General features: G+C 35.8%; 1 pseudogene; it reads right to left on the bottom strand.

Annotated features, from left to right (window-relative positions):
• Positions 1–1,008: 1,008 nt before the first annotated feature.
• On the bottom strand, positions 1,009–3,371 carry LOC141545885 (cyclin-dependent kinase 2 pseudogene; annotated as a pseudogene).
• Between the last annotated feature and the right edge of the window lie 15,640 nt (positions 3,372–19,011).

Here is a 19,011-nt window from a genome sequence, read left to right as displayed (position 1 = left end):
CACTGCTCAATTCATCACACCATCAATAACAAGTACAAGCTAATGATTGAATTCATGATCCACTTGAAGATTCTAGTCAAACCTCAAGAGATAACTAATGGTACCACAGTCTAAAGATACAAGAGGACTCCATCAGGAGACTTGTCTTCCAGCCCCAAAGCTGTCAAAAACTTTTTTAATCTAAGTAAGATAATTGATTTTGACTCAATAAATTATGGTTCTACCCCATGAATATCTTATGCTTCCTGTTAACTTAAACCTGATCCTTGAAGGTAAGAGATTTGTCTTGTAGAGAATTAAGAGATTAAGTGACTTGGACTGTACTTATCTGAGGTAAGACTTGAACTTATGCCAGCCTGGGTCCAACTACCATGCTGCTACACAAAGCAGTAAAGATTGTACAAATATCTCAAGCTCTCTGAGCTGCTCCTCTGTAAATTGAAACCCACCATCATATTTCACATACTTTCTCAAAATCATGAATTTCTCTAATGAAGTTATCATTTCTTCCTATGAAAATAAATTATACCTCTTTATCTCCCCCCCACCCACACATATACATTCTTTTTTGAGCCAAATATTTGAGTTGGTAGTTCCATGAAGATTCTTTGATCCTATGAAAAACAGGAAATTTTGACTCTGAATTTTTGGATCATAAGCAATTCTGTCCATTTCCATAAATAAAGAAAAGAGACTACAATGTCCTATGATAGAGTATTTTAATCCAAATTATAGAAAAACTAATTTTAATCACCTTCATCTGTCTGAGAGCTCTGTAACTTCACAATCCATCTGAGAAAGTGCTGACTGATGGATATGAGATAAAAAAGATATGAAGAACTTAGCAATTAAAATGAATTTGCCAAAATTTATTGGAAAATTCTGTATTTTTTCTTTGCTCTGAGAGTTTCCATATGTTCATGCATATTTGTGTGTATATATATATATGTATATATAAAATCAAAATCTATCTAAAAATAAGCAAAGTATAATATGTTGAATTTTGCCTTTTTTTTTTTAATAAAACTAGGAACTTTATTTTAATGAATTACAAACTAAATTACAAATAACATTAACAGGAATTGGGTGTGGGGGTAGGGAGTGAGGACACACAAGACCATAGGAAGACAAAAATGACAAAAATAGTTTTTCTTAAAGATTTCCCTTACAAAACCCTAAAGGTGCACATGGCAGCAAAATTCCTCCCCGATTTAAAAAAAAAAACACAAACAAAAAAAAAAATACAACCTGGAATATAAATAGCAATGTCCTTCTTTTAAACAAATATTCTCTGGCATTCCTTTTGCCCAGTCATAACCTTCCCTTAAAAAAATTTCAGGCATTCTCCAAATAACTTCTAACCTTAACCTCTGCCCCAATTTTGAGTTTCCTTCATTGGAGAATAGGAGGCAGAGATGCTCAATAGTTAACTGAAACTAGAAGCCAATTCCAAAAGGGATGGAAAAATCAAACACCTCCCACCCTCATAAGGCAGCAGTGAAGTAGTCATGGATTAAGATGAAGAACAATTCTTTCTCTCTTCTTTGTCCCCATCCTTCACCCCAAGTTCCATTTGTGCCACATGGACAGAAGGGGGGCAGACAAGGGGAAGTAGGGCCTGTAGTTCTGTGGCAGCCCTTCCTGGGACCAAGTGTTTATTGTTCCACCATGTAAAGGGAGATGAGCATTCTAGGGTACAAAATCTGCTTTTATCTAATTTTCATTTAAAAAAAATTCACAACAAAATACACACACACCCCCAAAAATAAAAATACACAAATTATTTAAAAGGGGCCCTGTGGAATGTTCTTTCAAAGCTTCCCACCTAGCCCTCTGCTTCTAGTAGGTCCTATATAAACAGTAGCAGCAGGATGGGAGGGTATGCTGAAAATCCTATGTGTCACTCCCAAACTCAGGAGACAATCATCACCAGACAGAAGTCCTAGGTAGGGGGTGGTTTATCAGACAGTGGGGAGCCCTGAGGTCCTGTCTTTTGTCCATCCCCCTCAGCATAGATCAGGAGCTGAGGCTGCAGAGTCTGTCTCACTGCTCATGCCCTAGGAGGAGGCAGTGGAAGGCAGATGTTGGCTTAAGTGCATTGAATACTGAATCTCCTTTTCACTTCCTATCCTTCTCATTCCCCACCTGGGTAGAGTGGGAAAAGTGAGAAGGTAAGTTGAGAGTTGGAGGCAGCCAAATTGGCTTTCCCCTGACCCCTATCTAAGTTCAAACAGCTCTGGAGTCAGACCAGGGCTGATCTACCCTAGAAGGTGAAAACAGGATTGGGGGGTAGGGGCACATCATGGCTCAGAGTCGCAAGTGGGGTACAGGCTTAGTAACATCCAGGAAGAAGGGATGAGTTAGAGCTGCCTTGGCTGAAACACGCTTGTTAGGGTCATAGTGCAACATTTGCGACAGCAAGCTCCGTCCATCTTCATCTAGTGGAGGTACCACCTTACTGAAATCTTGCCGTGCCCATTTGGGGAAGCTGGGTTTATAATCAGGCATGGAGGTCACTCCTGGCCAAGCTACCTCATCTGGTGTCCCCAGTGTCCGAAAGATCCTGAATAACTGGTCAATTTCAGAGTCTCTGGGAAATAAAGCCCTAAGGGTAATCATCTCAGCAAAGATACAACCCAGGCTCCATATATCTACAGCTGTTGAGTAGTATTTACAACCCAAGAGGATTTCTGGTGCTCTATACCACAGGGTTACCACCTCATGCGTGTAGGTCCGAACAGGTACTCCAAAAGCCCTGGCTAGTCCAAAGTCAGCCAGTTTGATGGAGCCTTCAGCATTGATGAGGAGGTTCTGTGGCTTGAGGTCTCGATGGAGGACTCTGTGAGAGTGGCAGAAGGCTAGACCCTGGAGAAGCTGAAACAGGTAGCTCTTAATGAGGGGCAAAGGGATGCCTGTGAGTGCAGATGCATCCATGAACTTCTTCAGATCCTGATGCAGAAATTCAAAAACCAGGTAAAGTTTGTTTTCTGTATGGATAACATCCAGCAGCTTGACAATGTTGGGGTGATTAAGTTCCTTGAGTAGAGAGATCTCTCGAATGGCAGTACTGGGGACGCCCTCTGTCTCAGTGTCCAGACGGATTTTCTTCAGCGCCACTACTTCTCCAGTCAACTTGTTCTTCGCCTTATACACCACCCCGAAAGTGCCTTCTCCGATCTTCTCCACCTTTTGGAAATTATCCATGGAGAGCCGGAGAGCGAGGCCGGCACGGCCCAGGAGTGGGAACTTGGGAACGAGTGGGAATCCAGAGAAGAGTAGCCTGGCTTTGGGAGCAGAGTTGGAGGGCAGGGGGCCGGCACCTTGGCCCGAGCCCGGATGGAACGCTGTGTATCCTTTGCCCCTTGTCAGTCAGTTTCTTCAACTTGCAACAATGTTGCCGCCTCCCCCCTCCGGCGCCCGGCCTCCTCGAATTTTGCCTTTTTTAAAAAAGTATTTTCCCCTTTCAAAATTGTTTTGGATATATCAAGGAAGCCATGTGAAATCATACAGTGAAATTATGAATGCCTAGCATGCTTTCTAATCTTGGAAATAACTTACTGAAGCCTTTATATCCTTTGCAAATTGTATGGGTGAGTTGTACATAAGAAGAAAACAATCAGTTCTTAAACAAAAACATCTCTGAAATACCAAGTATAATAATTCCTTTACTATATTGTATTATAGATCTTTGACAGTTTTTTGGGTAAGGTCCAATGACCATAACAAACTGCTGAATTAACAACACACAACACTTAAGAAACTTTTCTATTGTTCTGTCAAAGAATGTTGTCAAAATGAAGAAAATTAATTTTTAGAAAATAGAGCTCTTCAAAGATAATTTACCTCTCTGATCTGTGGAGAAGGAAAACTAGAGCACATTATTGAACATAAAATAGATCATTTTGATCTTAAGTTAAAGGTTTTCATACAAACAAAACAAATACAGACAAGATTAGAAGGGTAACAATAAACTGGAAAAAATGTACACTCAGTGGTTCTAATAAAGGTGTCATTTTTAAAACATATAGAGAATTGACTCAAATTTGTAAGAATTCAAACCATTCTCCAACTGATATGAACAAGATATGATCAAAGGATATGAATAGACAATTTTCAAATGAAGAAATTGAAACCATTTCTAGTCATATGAAAAGGTGCTCTAAATCACTGTTGATCAGAGAAATGCAAATTAAGATAACTCTGAGGTACCACTACATACCTCTCAGATTGGATAAAATGACAGGAAAAAAAATGATGAATGTTGGAGTGGATGTAGGAAAACTGGGACATTAATGCATTATTGGTGAAGTTGTGAATTGATTTAGCGATTCTGGAGAATAATTTGGAACTATGCTCAAAGGGCTATCAAATTGTGCAAACCCTTTGATCCAGCAATGTTTCTACTGGGCTTATATCCCAAAGAGAGTATAAAGGAGGGAAAGGGAGCTACATGTGTAAAAATGTTTGTGGCAGCCTTTTTCATAGTGGCAAGTAAATGTGGATGCCCATCAGTTGGAGAATGACTAAATAAATTATGATATATGAATGTTATAGAATATTATTGTTCAATAAGAAATTATCGGCAAGATGATTTCAGAGAGGCCTGGAGATTCTTACATGAACTGATGCTAAATGAAGTAAGCAGAACCAGGAAATCACTGGTTAAAATCATCTAGCACAACAAGATTATATGATGATCAATTCTGATGGATGTGACTCTTTTCAACAATGGCCAGTTCCAATGGTCTTGTGATGAAGAGTGAAATGGACAAAAGACTGGCCTCCTCATCCCTTGGTCAAGGGGCCTCAGGCTTATAGGAAAATGTTGCTTAAACTAAATTAAGGGAAGTGGGGTTTTTTTGTTCAGACAGAATGCTTGCCTAACAGTGTCAGACATCCTGTAAGCTCCCCAGCATCCCCCTTTTTGTGTGAGAAGTTGAGTCACTGTTGTAACCGCAAGACAGAACAAGACTTGCTTATAGGCCTGTCTCTATTTGGGTTTGGGACAGAACTCGATCCAGAGATCCATCCTGGCCAGTGAACAAACTGCTCTCTAAATTTCAACCACCTTGACTGTCCTGAATTTTATTTCCTGGACTATTTCATTTGGAGGTTCCACCGAGATAAGCCTTTGCCTCAGTCTGATAGCCAGTCCCTCTCCCTGGAGTGCAAGTTTATGGATCCTAGGGGGTGGCCACAGAGAGATGTTCCTTGGTTCCAGTTTCCAGAAATCTCTTTCTGCAGACCAGGTGAGTGAGACCCAAATTTTGAATTCGGTCCAAAATTGGCATAGAGCATTCTAAAAGCCAGTTCTGGTTAATGAGATTTTTGAGAGGCCCCTCCAGATGCCTAACTATCCTGCAGTCACCTGTCTGGTCTGGTGAGTACTCCTGTATCTGTAGCAAGTGGGGTAAACTGAACGCAGTGTTATAAAGCCCCTTTGCCAACCCCCACAGGACACAATGTGATAGTCCTGGGTGTCTGGAAGACACATCTGGTCTGATCTGATTCTGAGCGCCTATTTGGGGCACTCTTCTAGTTATATGTGTGCTGTGTTCTGTGTGATTTATCTGTCTATTTTGTTGGTTGAAGAGCTCTGTTAAGTTTTAAGAACAATGATTAAGAAATTTGGGAATTGGTTATTTGAAAATTTGCTTGTGATTCTAAACTTTTTAACCTGATGTACTAATTTGTAAGTAAAAGAAAAAAAAATCTGGGCTGAAGAGTTTTCAGAGCCTGCTATAGTAAAGGGCAATAAAACCTTATCTGATTGGAAGTCAGGCAGTAGAAAAATATTTGATTAGGAACTTTGGGATGATTCCGAAAATTGTGGGAAATAATTTTGCTATTGCCTTTGCATGCTAGATTGGTTTATTTTGAATATAAGTTCTTTGAATTTGTTTGAATATTGATACCTTTATTACTAAAGAGGAAGGGAAAGAGCAATACAATTCAAGTTCTACCTGGACAGATGAGAGATGCTAATTTTAGTCAGACAAACACTCAGGCAAAAAAAAAAAAAAAAAAAAAAAAAAAGTTTGGTTTGATTCAGTTTATTTGTTAACATTGTAAGTTATGCTTTATATTCATTATATTTTGAATCTTAAAAGTTTTGAAGAGAACTGGAAAGAAAAATGCAGGTGATTTATGAAGGATTGATTTGTAGGAACAATTAAAGGTTTGTATGATTTTAGGAAGTAAGAGAAAGGTTTGTTGCAGCAGAAAGAAGAGATGGGGGAGAGAGAAACGGGAAGAGAGTCCTTTGTCTTCAAAGATAAAGATTCAATTCATCCACCCCCCATTGCTTCCTGCTACTATAGCAATGGAGCATCTAGTTAGGAAAGATGTTGGAGATTGTTTAAGTATGTAGCATGAAAGAAGGAAAAATTTGGGAATCTGATAGACTTGAAAGAAACTGATGGACTAAATCTTGAGAAGGATTACTGTGTAAGAAATTGAGTGGGGAACCTGAGGAAATTTTTGTCCCACGGGTGCAGGAGTAGGGAAAGGGTGGCCACATGGAATCCTCTCCTCCCCTCACCCCACTAAGTGTGTTCAGCCAATTTTTTGTTTGTTTTTGTTTCTTTGTTTGTTTTTTAAATCAAGTTACTGCCAGTGCAGCAAACTGATTTAAAGGGACAGGTTTACTTTTAGGTTAATTAACTGAATAATTTGTTTCTTGATACATAATGGTTTTCTTGTTTGAGGAATATGGTCATAAATGTGATCCATACTCTGGTAGGATTATTTCTAAAAGTTTAAAGAATCTTTCAGATTGTCTTATGTGGTATTTGGACCATTCTGTATAAGTTTTAAATTGATTGTATTAGGTCATCTTGAGGTTATTTAAAGGGCTTCTGAAAATAATAGTTTTTCTTTGTCCTTTTGAAAATGTTTCTGTTATGGACAATATGCAATTTGGGATATTTTTCTATGTATTGGTATTTAAAAGCAAACTGATTTGCATGTATAATGTTCACTTATGAAACATCTACTTGGATATGATAATTGTTCTACGTTGTGAACTTACTGGGACAGATTTCTTACTGTTATCACTATAAAGTTAAAGTTAATGGAATCTATTATTGGAGGTAAAATTTCTTGGGCTCATAGTTAATTAGTTAATACTATTTGGGAGTTAGTGGGACTGCTAAACCTTGACTGGGTCATCTGTTACTGTGTGTTTGAGATTTGGGATGGGAATTATTAAAACTATGTAACTATTACTGTTTTGTTTGAGGGATTTTTAGGAAACACTACTATATTAGTCTGTTATGTATAGGGATTTTGATTCACTCTTGGTATTTATATGTGGAAAGGTCATTTGATAATTCCTTTCCATGAGAAAAAAAAAGGGGGAGGATGAGATAGAACATTGGGGAAACTGGTATATTTTTTGCCTTAGGCACTTTTACCCACCCCCTATCTTACTAGTTCAGATTCTTTAGCTTTGGAACCCCTTATTCTGCAGAATTGCCCTGGCAGACTCAGTTCTTGGGATTATTTTTTTAAAGAAACAACCAGAAATCAGACACCTGTCTTGGGACGGGCAATCTCTCTGATCTGTTTTTCCAGTCCTATAACCCTGGTTCCTTAATTAGTATTTCAGCAATCTCGAGGGACCTTGTAGTTTGATATCAGGCATCTAAAAGTTTGGGGTTTGCCTGCCTTAATGGTATTACTGTGCATAATCTGCAGTCTGATCCTTTCTGCAGCCCTATCTGTTCCTCTGGGCAGGGACAGGTGAAGCTCCCTCACCCTTCTCCCCTGGAGAGGGCTGCCCTTCTGAATGGGCCTTGAGCGTTGCTGCTCTGTAAGCAGAGACTGAGTTAAATGCACAAATGACTGTAGACCACCTAACTCACAGTGAACTGTTCATCTCAAACTGGATTCTCTGGCTGAGATGGTGTACAAATTGCAGAGGACCTGACCTGCTTGTAACAGTATAGCTGTTAATTCTGGGATTATCAGGAAGAGACTTGTCCTTGCATTTTTTTTTCTTTTCTAGTTTTATTTTGGTTTATTTGCTTCACATATGTTGTGCCACAGTCTTCTTTAATTGTCCTGATTCAATTTCCCTAATTGGTTCTGCCTCAGTTTCCCTAAATTGTTCTGCTTCAGTTTCCTTAACTGTTCTGCCTAATTGTTAATGTGAGACTCAAGATAAGGGGGAGTTCAGACTTCCTGACTCCTCTCAGAATGTCCAGTGTCTCCCACCACACTGTCAGAACCAGACTGCTGTTTCTACTCTCAATGTTCTGACCTCACCCCTGCCTTGGGATTTAACTCACATTTACCACGGGATACTTTGAGAATAGAGTCCTGTCCAGTCAATCAAACTCTCCAACTAATAGAATGTTGAGAGCTCTCTGATCTTTATCTTGCCTCAGTTTCTCCGGCCTTATATTTGCCTTCTTATCTCTCAGGTTGATGCAGATTCTAGAGTCTCATCACTCATTTAGGAAAATCAGTGGACTCCCTAGTGGAGGTTGTCAAATCAGTTGGGGGTCATTAGGGAGTCGCTCAACTCCTTGCATAAGCGGTTGGATGACTGGGAGGCCAGTCATAAGGCTTCAATGTCCTGGTATCAATCACTCTAATTGCAGGTCCAGTCCTCTTGTTCCTTCTCCTCTCCTCATAGCATCTTGCGTAATTAAGTGCCTCACCTTTTATAGACCCTGACTTATTCCCCACTGGCCTCAGATGAGTCACAACTATGAACATAAAAAGAGGGGAGTGAAATAGACAAAAGACTCTCATCCCTGGGTCAAGGGGCCTCAGGCTTATTGCTCATCTATGTTCAGATGGAATACTTGCCTAAATGTCAGACATCCTGTAAGCTCCCCAGAATCCCCCTTCTTGAGCGAGAAGTCGAGTCACTGTTGTAACCCCAAGGCAGAACAAGAATTGCTTATAAGCCTGTCTCTACTTGGGTTTGGGACAGAACCCGATCCAGAGATCATCCTGGCCGGTGAATAAACTGCTCTCAAAATTGCAACCACCTTGGCTTTACTGAATTTTATTGCTTGGGCTATTTCAAAGAGAACCATCTACACCCAGAGAGAGGATTGTAAGAACTGAGTGTGGATCACAACGTGCACTCTTTTTGTTGTTGTTTGCTTACATTTTGGTTTTTTTTTCTCATTTTTTCCTTTTTGATCTGACTTTTGTAAAAATATGTACAAAAGAATTGCACATGTTTAACATATATATTGGATTACTTACCATCTAAAGGAGGGGGTGAGAAGAAGAGGGGAAAAAATTTGGAACAAACAGTTTTGCAAGGGTCGATGTTGAAACATTATTCATGCATATGTTTTGAAAATAAAAAGCTTTAATTAAAATTAAAAAAGAGAAATAGAGTTCTTTAGCCTCCACTTCTTCATTCAAACCATAGAAATATTTTAATTGCTATATAGGAGGACTGTATTAATTTTTATTTTATTTCTTGCAGGGATATAATTGAAAATTCAACCATTTAACTCAACAAACATTTATTAAGCACTTATTGTGTGCCAATCGTGCTAAGTACTTTACAAACATCTCATATGATTCTCATAACTTTGTGAGTTAAGTATTATATATATATCTTATATATGAAGAGAAAAACAGACTATTTTCAAAGAGATTTCATTTTATTGAATATTCTATTGTTGAAGAAATAACAATTAAGTTACTATTCCCATTGCTACTAGAGAGATGCCAATTGATTGTCCTGTAGATCTACTCACAATCTTTTAAATAGACTAGACCAAAACTCTCTTTTACCCTTTTTAGTCAACATTATGCAATACATGATGTATCTTCACAGTAAAATGTATGTTCCTTGAGGACAGGAGAGTTCTCAATGCTCAATGAAATTTGCTGATTGACTTTATCTTAGTATATAGTGGCTTAACTTTAGTCCTTTAAAACAAATGATGATCAGTCACCACTACTGTAATGATAATGAAGTGATGATGATAATAATCTCAAAAAGTAGTTGTGAGGATGTACTAAGATAATGTTATAAAGCTCAGCATTTTATATATCTTCAAGATTCACACAAATATGAGCATTATTATTAGTCAATATCACTGGGACAATAGCTAATCCTGGACAGAGTCTAAGATTAAATCTAGGTTTCCTGATCCCAGTCCAGAAGATTTTTCACTATCCTATGTTGATTACTATGAACCCAAATCATATTAAAATCTGGTTTCCATTTACAACCAAGAGATGCCAAATCAGAGAATTTTATTTTGCCCTGGGAAAACTATAGTTTTGATTCATTGGATAATTCAACATGCAGAAATGCATGAAGTGATTTGTTTCATTATTATTCCAAAATCAACAAATATTTTCATTAGTTTATTCCTGAACTATATTAAACACTGAACCAGAAAGCTTCTTATAAATACCTACATGACAAAGAATGCATTATTTTCCCCCAGATGAGCTTCAGATGTTCACAATCTTTGCCTTTTTTTCTCTGGTCTATTCTCTTCTGTATCAGTATTGTTTCTTTTGTATTTGATTTACTAACCACATACACACACACACACACACACACACACACACACACACACACACACACCAAGAGGAATACAGCCATGTGAAAAACGGGAAAAACTTCTAAACCTGCTACTAAAACTGCATAAAGAACATCCAAATAACAAAAAGTTTATTCTTGGGCTTCAAATGAGCTCACAGGGATTTATTTCCATTACACTGTGGTACTTGAAATTTAATTTTTAATTCTTTAAAGGATATTATTTTAAAGTGTTTAATTATAATTTAATAAGTAATATCACCAAATCTTCTCAAACACTGACCAAAGGAGATTAACCCAATAATCTATGTGGGAAAAAATCAAATTTCCCATTGTCTAGACAATAATATATAACCGGATAATTAATTTCATTGGGTTGGTGCATCAATATGTGTATTTATGTTTTTACATACATAAATACGATATGTTTATTTATGTTTGTGTGTGCATATGTGCATGCATATATGTGTATATATGTTAGTGTATATTTATATAGATAGTTTTTCAGTTTTTTCATATATGTGTATATAATATACATATACAAAAGCTAATGAAAATAGACAATGAGAATTTTTAAAAGAATAATCACCCTCTAAAAATTGTAAAATACTTTTGAGTATTGCAAACTTTCCTGAAACTTGGAATACAACTTGTGGGTGACACAGATGGCAATGTAACAATTATATATATACAGAGAGAGAGAGAGAGAGAGAGAGAAGATTTATAAAATTAAGGAAAAGATTTAATTAAGAGCTACCTACCCCTGTCTTTAAAAGAAAAAAAAAAACTTCTCAATTACATGTAAAAATAATTTTTAACATTCTTTTTTTAAATTTTGAATCCCAAATTTTCTCTGTCCCTCCTCTCTTAGAGAAGGCAAAAAATTTGATAATTTGCAGTCATGCAAAATATATTTTCATATTAACCCTGTCACAAAAGAAAACAAACAAACAAACAAAAGTTTAAAAAATATGCCTTGTTCATCTTTCCATCAATTCTTTCTCTGGAGGAGCAGAGTATTTTTTAAAGTTCTTTGGAATTGTCTTTGGGCAATAGCTAAGTCATTCACAGTTGGTAATCATACAGTATCACTGTTATTGTGTGTAATGTTTTCCGGATTCTGCTCATTTCAGTTTGCATGATTTCACTTAAGTACTCCCAGATTTTTCTGAAAGCATTCTGCTACTCATTTCTTATAGCACAATAGTATTCTATCACAATTTCTTCTGCTTTTTCACATTTAATGGATATCCCCTCAATTTCCAATTCTTTGATATTATAAAAAAATTGCTATAAATATTTTTGAATAAATAGGTCATTTAACTTTTTTTTGTTGTTGTTCTCTTTGGAATTCTCAACCAATAGCGGCATTGCTGGGTGAAAGGACATGTAGAATTTGATGTCCATTTGAGCATAATTTACAACTCCACCAAAAATACATTAGTGTCTCAATTTCTTAACAATCTCTTCCAACATGTGTCATTTTTATTTTCTGTAATAGTAATCAATCTGTTAAGTGTGAGGTAGTACCTCAAAGTTGTTTTAATTTTCTTTTTTCTAAACAGCATTTTTTTAATATGACCAAAGATAATTTTGATTTCTCTGTCTGTTCATATAACTTGTATTCTTATAAATATAACTCAGTTCTTCATATATTTAAGAAATGAGGCCTTTCCTAGGAAAACTTGACTTAAAAATATTTCCCTTGTTTACTGCTTTCCATCTAATCTTGTTTGCATTGCTTTTGTTTGTACAAAACCTTTTAATTTAATTATCAAAATAAGCCATTTCATATCTTGCTATGATCTGTGTCACTTGTTTGGTCATAAATTATTACCTTATGCATAGATCTGACAAGTGAAATATTCCATGCTCTTCAAATCTGCTTATATGAGCTTTTATGTTCAAATCATGGGCTTATTTTGACCTTATCTTAGCACACAGTGTAAAATACAGATATACACCTAGTTTCTACCAAGTTGTTTTGGGTTTCCCCAGCAATTTATATGAAATGCTGAATTCTTGCCCCCAAATCTTGGATCTTTGCATTTATCAAACCATAGATTACTATAGTCATTTACTATTATATATTATGTATCTAATCTAATTCCTTGATTCACCACTCTATTTTGCATCCTGTACCAGATTGTTTTGATGACTGCCTCTTTGTAATACAGTTTAACTTTTGTTTTGTTTTCACTGATTCTCTTGATGATAGCCTTTTGTTCTTCCAGACGAATTTTGTTGTTCTTTTCATGAAATAAGTTTGGTAATGTGTTTGGTATAGCACTGAATAAGAAAATTAATTTAGGTAAAAATATAATTTTTATTATATTGACTTGACCAACAAATGAGCAATTAATTTCTCCCATTTGTGTGTATTGCTGTGTGAAAAGAGCTTTATAACTGTTTTCACATAGTTTCTGGTTTTGTCATGGCAAGTAGACTTCTAAATATTTTATATTGTCTGTAATTATTTTAAATAGATTTTCTCCTCTTTTACTATTAAATTACACTATTGACAAATGTGTATAAACCTAGCTCTTAGTAATTGCTTTAATTTCATCTTAAATAACATTTTTCCTGTTTATCTTTATATGCTTCTTTTGAGTCTTGTATTAGAAGATAAAGTTTTCTGTTCAGTTTTGGCATTTTTATCAGAAATAATTTAATTTTTTGAATTCTTATTTCAATGAATGTTCATTTTAATTTCCCCTGAAAGATAATGCTCAATTTTGCTGAGTAGTTGATTCTTAGTCATAGTTCAAGTTCCTTTGACTTTCAGTATATCGTATTCCAGGCTCTCTGATCCTTTAATGCAGAAGCTGCTAAGTCCTTGATAAAACTGACTGTGACTCCTGCATATTTCAATTGTTTCTTTCTGGTTACCTGCAATATTTACTCCTTGACTTGATAATTCTGGAATGTATCTATAATTTTCATTTAAATTTTCATTTTGGGATTTTTTTTTTCAGGAAATGAAATCTATCACCGATCTATTTTTTAAGAAGTTGTTTTTTCAGTCAATTTTTGTTTCCTTTTCCAAGCTGTTTTTTCTCATAATTCTCATAATTTCTTTTCTCAATTTTTCTTCTTTCTCTCATTTTTTGAGCTTGAGATCAATTTATATTCCCTTTTTGAATCTTCACATGTAGAAATTTTGTCATTGCTGTCCTTTTTTTGGATTTGTATTCTGATTTTCCCTATTGTCATAGCTTTCTATGGTCATACTTCTTTTTGCTTTTTTGCTCATTTTTAAAAGTTGACCTCTGCTCCTACAGCACAGGGAAGCTTCTTTCCCAAGCGTTTTTTGAAGGAAGACAGCAGCCTTTCACTGGCTTTCTGTATTGGGGCCAGAGATGATTCTAGCTTTTCCACTGATCATATGATCAATGATCACTGGCATAGCCTAGTCCAATCTAGAGTGCTGGGGTTCAGGCCTTGAAATTTCAATAGTTCCTTCACAGTTGCCTTTGTTGGGTCTTCATGCATATCATGCCCATTTATCATTATAGTTGTCCTACAAAGCTCTGTCTTAAGCCTTATTTCAGAGATCTCAACAATACACATGGATTCAGCAACCAGCAAATGATTCCTTCCAGCCCTAACATCTCTTAGTTGACCTTAGATCTCCCTTTTTCAATTGTTCTTTGGACATTAGTAATGGAATGCCTCACAAACTTCTTAATCAAGTTATCCAAAATTGAACTCATTATCTTCCCTTCCAAAACCTCCCTTCTACCTAATGTAGCAAATACTAACAATGGCAGCACCATCCTCCAGGTCGATCAGGAATCCAACCTAGATATGCCAAGATTCCTCACTTTGCCCCCATATTATATTCAATTAGTTGCCAAGATCTATTTCTTCCTTTCCTAAAATAAATGCTATTTTCTGTCATTTCCAGGATAAGATGTAAAATTCTCACATTCATATTCAAAATCCTTTATAATTCAGCCTCCTTTCCATCCCTACACCTTTCCCAATTCAATCTGGCAATTACATTGGAGCTGCTTGCATTGGACACTGCCTTTCTGTTACATTAAAAAGCCTGTATTCTCCCCAGTTGTAATCTCTTCCTCTCATCAGATTGCTTTTTGGCTGATTGATCATGCAATCCCTTTCTCCCATTTGATTGTTTCTCTGTTGATTGATCATATCAGAGTACTGAACTTCTAAAGACTCTCTGGATGTAACCTCGGCTGCCATCACATCCCACCTGTTTTTTGTTTGACATCTTGGAGCTATGCCCCACCTCTCATTTCCCTGGGTCAATCTACATTCTGAGGCCCAGTGGAAGCCCTTGTTGCATTTTGGACATGAGGTTTGGGGTCTTGTTATCCCATCCTGTTTTCTCACTTTATCTCTTTGCGTACATTGAGCTTTCAGATGCCCTACTTTACCACACTGAAAGTACTGACTCTCTGAAGCACCCCCCCTTCCCTTGTTCTGCATCATAGCCTGGGTATAATAATCATTTGTGCCCACTGTGGCACAGTATGTTATGATCTCCTTTAAAGGAGCATCTTTGTGTAGTCCCCATATAATTCTTCTACAAAACTCATTAGCATTTTCTTTAGCAAGTTGTTTGATCACTATTCCTGTAGCTGCATTTTCCCAATCATTCATATGACAGCTGTTTGCAGTTGTCCCACAAAATCAGCAAAGAATTTATTCGGACCTTGCTCTATTTTCATGAAGGCTTCCCTTTTCTCTTTTCCTCTGAGGAAGCACCATGCTTTGATAGCAGCAGCAATTTGCTCATATGCTATCAAAGGATAATTAATCTGTGCTAAAACATCTGCATACTGATCTTTACCTGCTAGTTGGTCAAAGGTGATTTATATATTAACTCCAGTTTGTTTATTTCACTGGGCTTGTATTCTAAAGAGTTCACTATACTCCATAAGCCCCAACAAGTTTTGTCCAGGTTCTAAACATATAGATTTCCAGTCACTAGGGGTTAAAATTTCATAAGCCAAATTCTCTAATATCATCTTAACATAAGAAGATGTAGCCCCATAAAGAGAGCAACCCTTTTTAAAATCTTTAATAATTTCCAGATCAAAAGGAGTGTATCTTCTCCTGGTTTGACCTGAAGAATCAAATTCTTCAATCACAGGGTATGCTCCTATTAAATCAGATATATTCCATCCTTTTTTTTTCCACTTTAATTTATATAATTTATATAATTCCTTAAAGCCAATTGTATTAAGTTATATGTATAGAGTGTTTCTTTAGAATTGAATCAGGGCCATTATCATTTTAATATTCACTTAGTTGCTCTCCTATTAATTTCCATTCATCTGGATCAAATTATTTTTCCTTTAAGAATCATGGAGATGTATATTGTAATGTTTCTAAAAGTTCAATGATCTGCTTCCAAGTTACAATGAAATCTTATATTTTTATGAGTTTAACTAAGCTTTTGACACATTTTCCTTGAGATGAAAAAGAAGGCTATTTTTAAACATCTATCCCATTCTGAAACACTACTTTAGCCCTTAACAAAGTTTCCTTCTTGTCTATTTTTGTACTTACCCTAATTTCTGGGTCATGGAGACTTTTCCACTCAACTCAAATGTGTCCGTCTGAGTTGATTGTAAATCCTTAGTCCTGAATGTGGTTTAGGTGCCAAAATGTAGTGTTCTTGTTGGTTTTCTGGAGGTTTCTGGGGCAGCCTTCTTTTCAGTAGAGTAATCACTACAAGAATAGCCAGGTACTAAAGTCCAAATCCTTTATTATCTCCTTCAGAATCTAATTTCCTTGCCTGGAGCCTGGGCCAGCTTTCTCGAGAGCCTTTTAGACTGGCATTAGTCTCAGTGGGGGAAGTGCAGGAGGCCAGCCACCATGGTGAAATGAAGTTGAATGAATCTGTCTCTCAGTCCCTGCTGGCTGTTATATACTCTATTATAATTACATCATTGTAAGTGTGAACTATATTAAGTACTAAGTACATATACTGAACTAGAGAACTATTAATTACAATGCTAGACTAGATAACCATTGTCTTATTAATTCCACTTAGTTAGCACCTTCTAAGAATCCTTGTTTTAAGTACAAGAGTTCTGGCCCATAATACTCTCTCATAAAACAGAAGCGAATATCAGAGTGGATTAAAAGCCAGAATCCTGCAATATGTTGTTTACAAGAAACACATTTAAAGCATAATGATATATATTCAGAGTGAAGGTAAAGGGCTGGAGCCAAATCTATTATGCTTCAGGTGAAGTAAAAAAAGTAAGGGTAGCAATCCTGATCTCAGATCAAGTAAAAGCAAAGATAGATCAATTAAAAGAGATAAGGAAGAAAACTATATTTTTACTGACAGGTACCATAGATAATGAAGCAATATCAATACTAATTATATATGCACCAAGTGGTATAGCATCCAAATTCCTAGAGGAGAAGTTAAAAGAGATATAAGAAAATAATAGTAAAACTATACTAGTAGAGGATATCAACCTTGCTTTGCTCTCTCAGAACTAAATAAATCAAACCACAAAATAAATAAGGAAGTAAACAAAGTGCTAGAAAAATTAAGTATGATAGATCTTTGGAGAAAATTGAATGGAGACAGAAAGGAGTTTACTTTTTTCCCAGCAGTTCATGGAACTTATACAAAAATTGACCATGTGTTAGGGCATAAAAACCTCAAACTCAAATGCAGAAAAGCAGACATAGTAAATGCATTTTTTTTTTCTGATCATGATGCAATAAAAGTCACATGCAATATAAAGTCAGGAGAAAATAGATCAAAAGTTAATTGGAAATTAAATAATCTAATCCTAAAGAATGAATGGATGAAACAGCAAATTATAGATACAATTAATCATTTCATCCAAGAGAATGACAATTATGAGACAACATACCACAATTTGTGGAATACAGGCGAAGTGGTAATAAGGAGAAATTTTATATCTCTAAATGCCTATTTGCATAAAATAGAAAAAGAAAAGATCAATGAATCGGGCTTACAACTAAAAAAGCTAAAAAAATTAAATATCAAAATTAAAATTCCGAAAAGAAAAGGGGAGATTAATAAAATTGAAAATAAGAAAACTATTGAATTAATAAATCAAACTAAGAGTTGGTTTTATGAAAAAACACAATAAGATAGATAAACTTTAGTTAATTTTATCAGATAAATGAAAGAAGAAAATCAAGTTTTTAGTCTCAAAAATGAAAAGGGAGCACTTTCCACCAATGAAGAGGAAATTAGAGTAATAATTAGGAGTTATTTTGCCCAACTATATGCCAATAAATTTGATAATCTAAATGAAATGTGGGAATATCTACAAAAACATAGAAAAGGAAATAAATTATTTAAGTAGTCCCATTTTAGAATATATATATAATATAGCAGCAGTCATCAAAACCATTTGGTACTGGCTAAGACATAGAGTAGTCAATCAATGGAATAGATTAGGATTACAGGACAAAATAGGCAATAACTATAGCAATCTAGTGTTTGATCCCAGCTTTTGGGATAAGAACTCACTATTTGACAAAAAGTATTGGGAAAATAGAAATTAGGGCTCAACCTACACCTAACACCACATACCAAGATAAGATCTAAATGGGTTCATGATTTAGACATAAGGAATGATAAATGATAATCAAATTAGAAGAACATATGATAATTTACCTTTCAGATCTGTGGAGAAGGAATAAATTTGTGTCCAAAAAACTGTAAATCATTAGTGATGACAAAATAGAAAATTTTGATCATATTAAGTTACCAAGTTTCTGTACAAACAAAACTAATGCAGACAAGATTAGGAGGGAAGCAATAAACTGGGAAAACATTTTTATAGTCAAAGGTTCTGATAAAGGCCTCATTTCCAAAATATATAGAGAATTGACTCAAATTTATAAGAAATCAAGCCATTCTCCAATTGACAAATGGTCAAAGGATATGAACAGACAATTTTCAGATGAAGAAATGGAAACTATTTCTAGCTATATGAAAAGATGCTTCAAATCATTAATAATCAGAGAAATGCAAATTAAAACAACTCCAAGACCACTCTAGCCATTCTGGAGAGCAATTTGGAACTATGTTCAGAAAGTTATCAAACTGTGTATATCCTTTGACCCAGCAATGTTTTTATTGGGCCTATATCCCAAAGAGATTTAAAGGAAGGAAAGGGACCCACATGTGCAAAAATGTTTGTGGCAGCCCTCTTCATAGTGGCAAGGAACTGGAAACTGAATGGATGCCTATCAGTTGGAGAATGGCTGAAGATAAGGTATATAAATGTTATGGAATATTATTATTCTATAAGAAATAATCAGGAAGATTATTTTAGAAAGGCCTGGAGAGACTTACATGAACTATTGCTAAGTGAAACGGGCACATTTACAAAGCAATGAACATGACTCTTTTCAACGATGAGATGATTGAGGCCAGTTCCAATGATCTTGTGATGAAGAGAGCCATCTACACCCAGTGAGAAGACTGTGGGAACTGAATGTGT

The sequence above is a fragment of the Sminthopsis crassicaudata genome, chromosome 6 (genome assembly GCF_048593235.1).
Source record: "Sminthopsis crassicaudata isolate SCR6 chromosome 6, ASM4859323v1, whole genome shotgun sequence".
In the NCBI taxonomy this organism is placed as follows: domain Eukaryota; kingdom Metazoa; phylum Chordata; class Mammalia; order Dasyuromorphia; family Dasyuridae; genus Sminthopsis; species Sminthopsis crassicaudata.
This window is presented reverse-complemented; position numbering and strand designations above follow the sequence as displayed.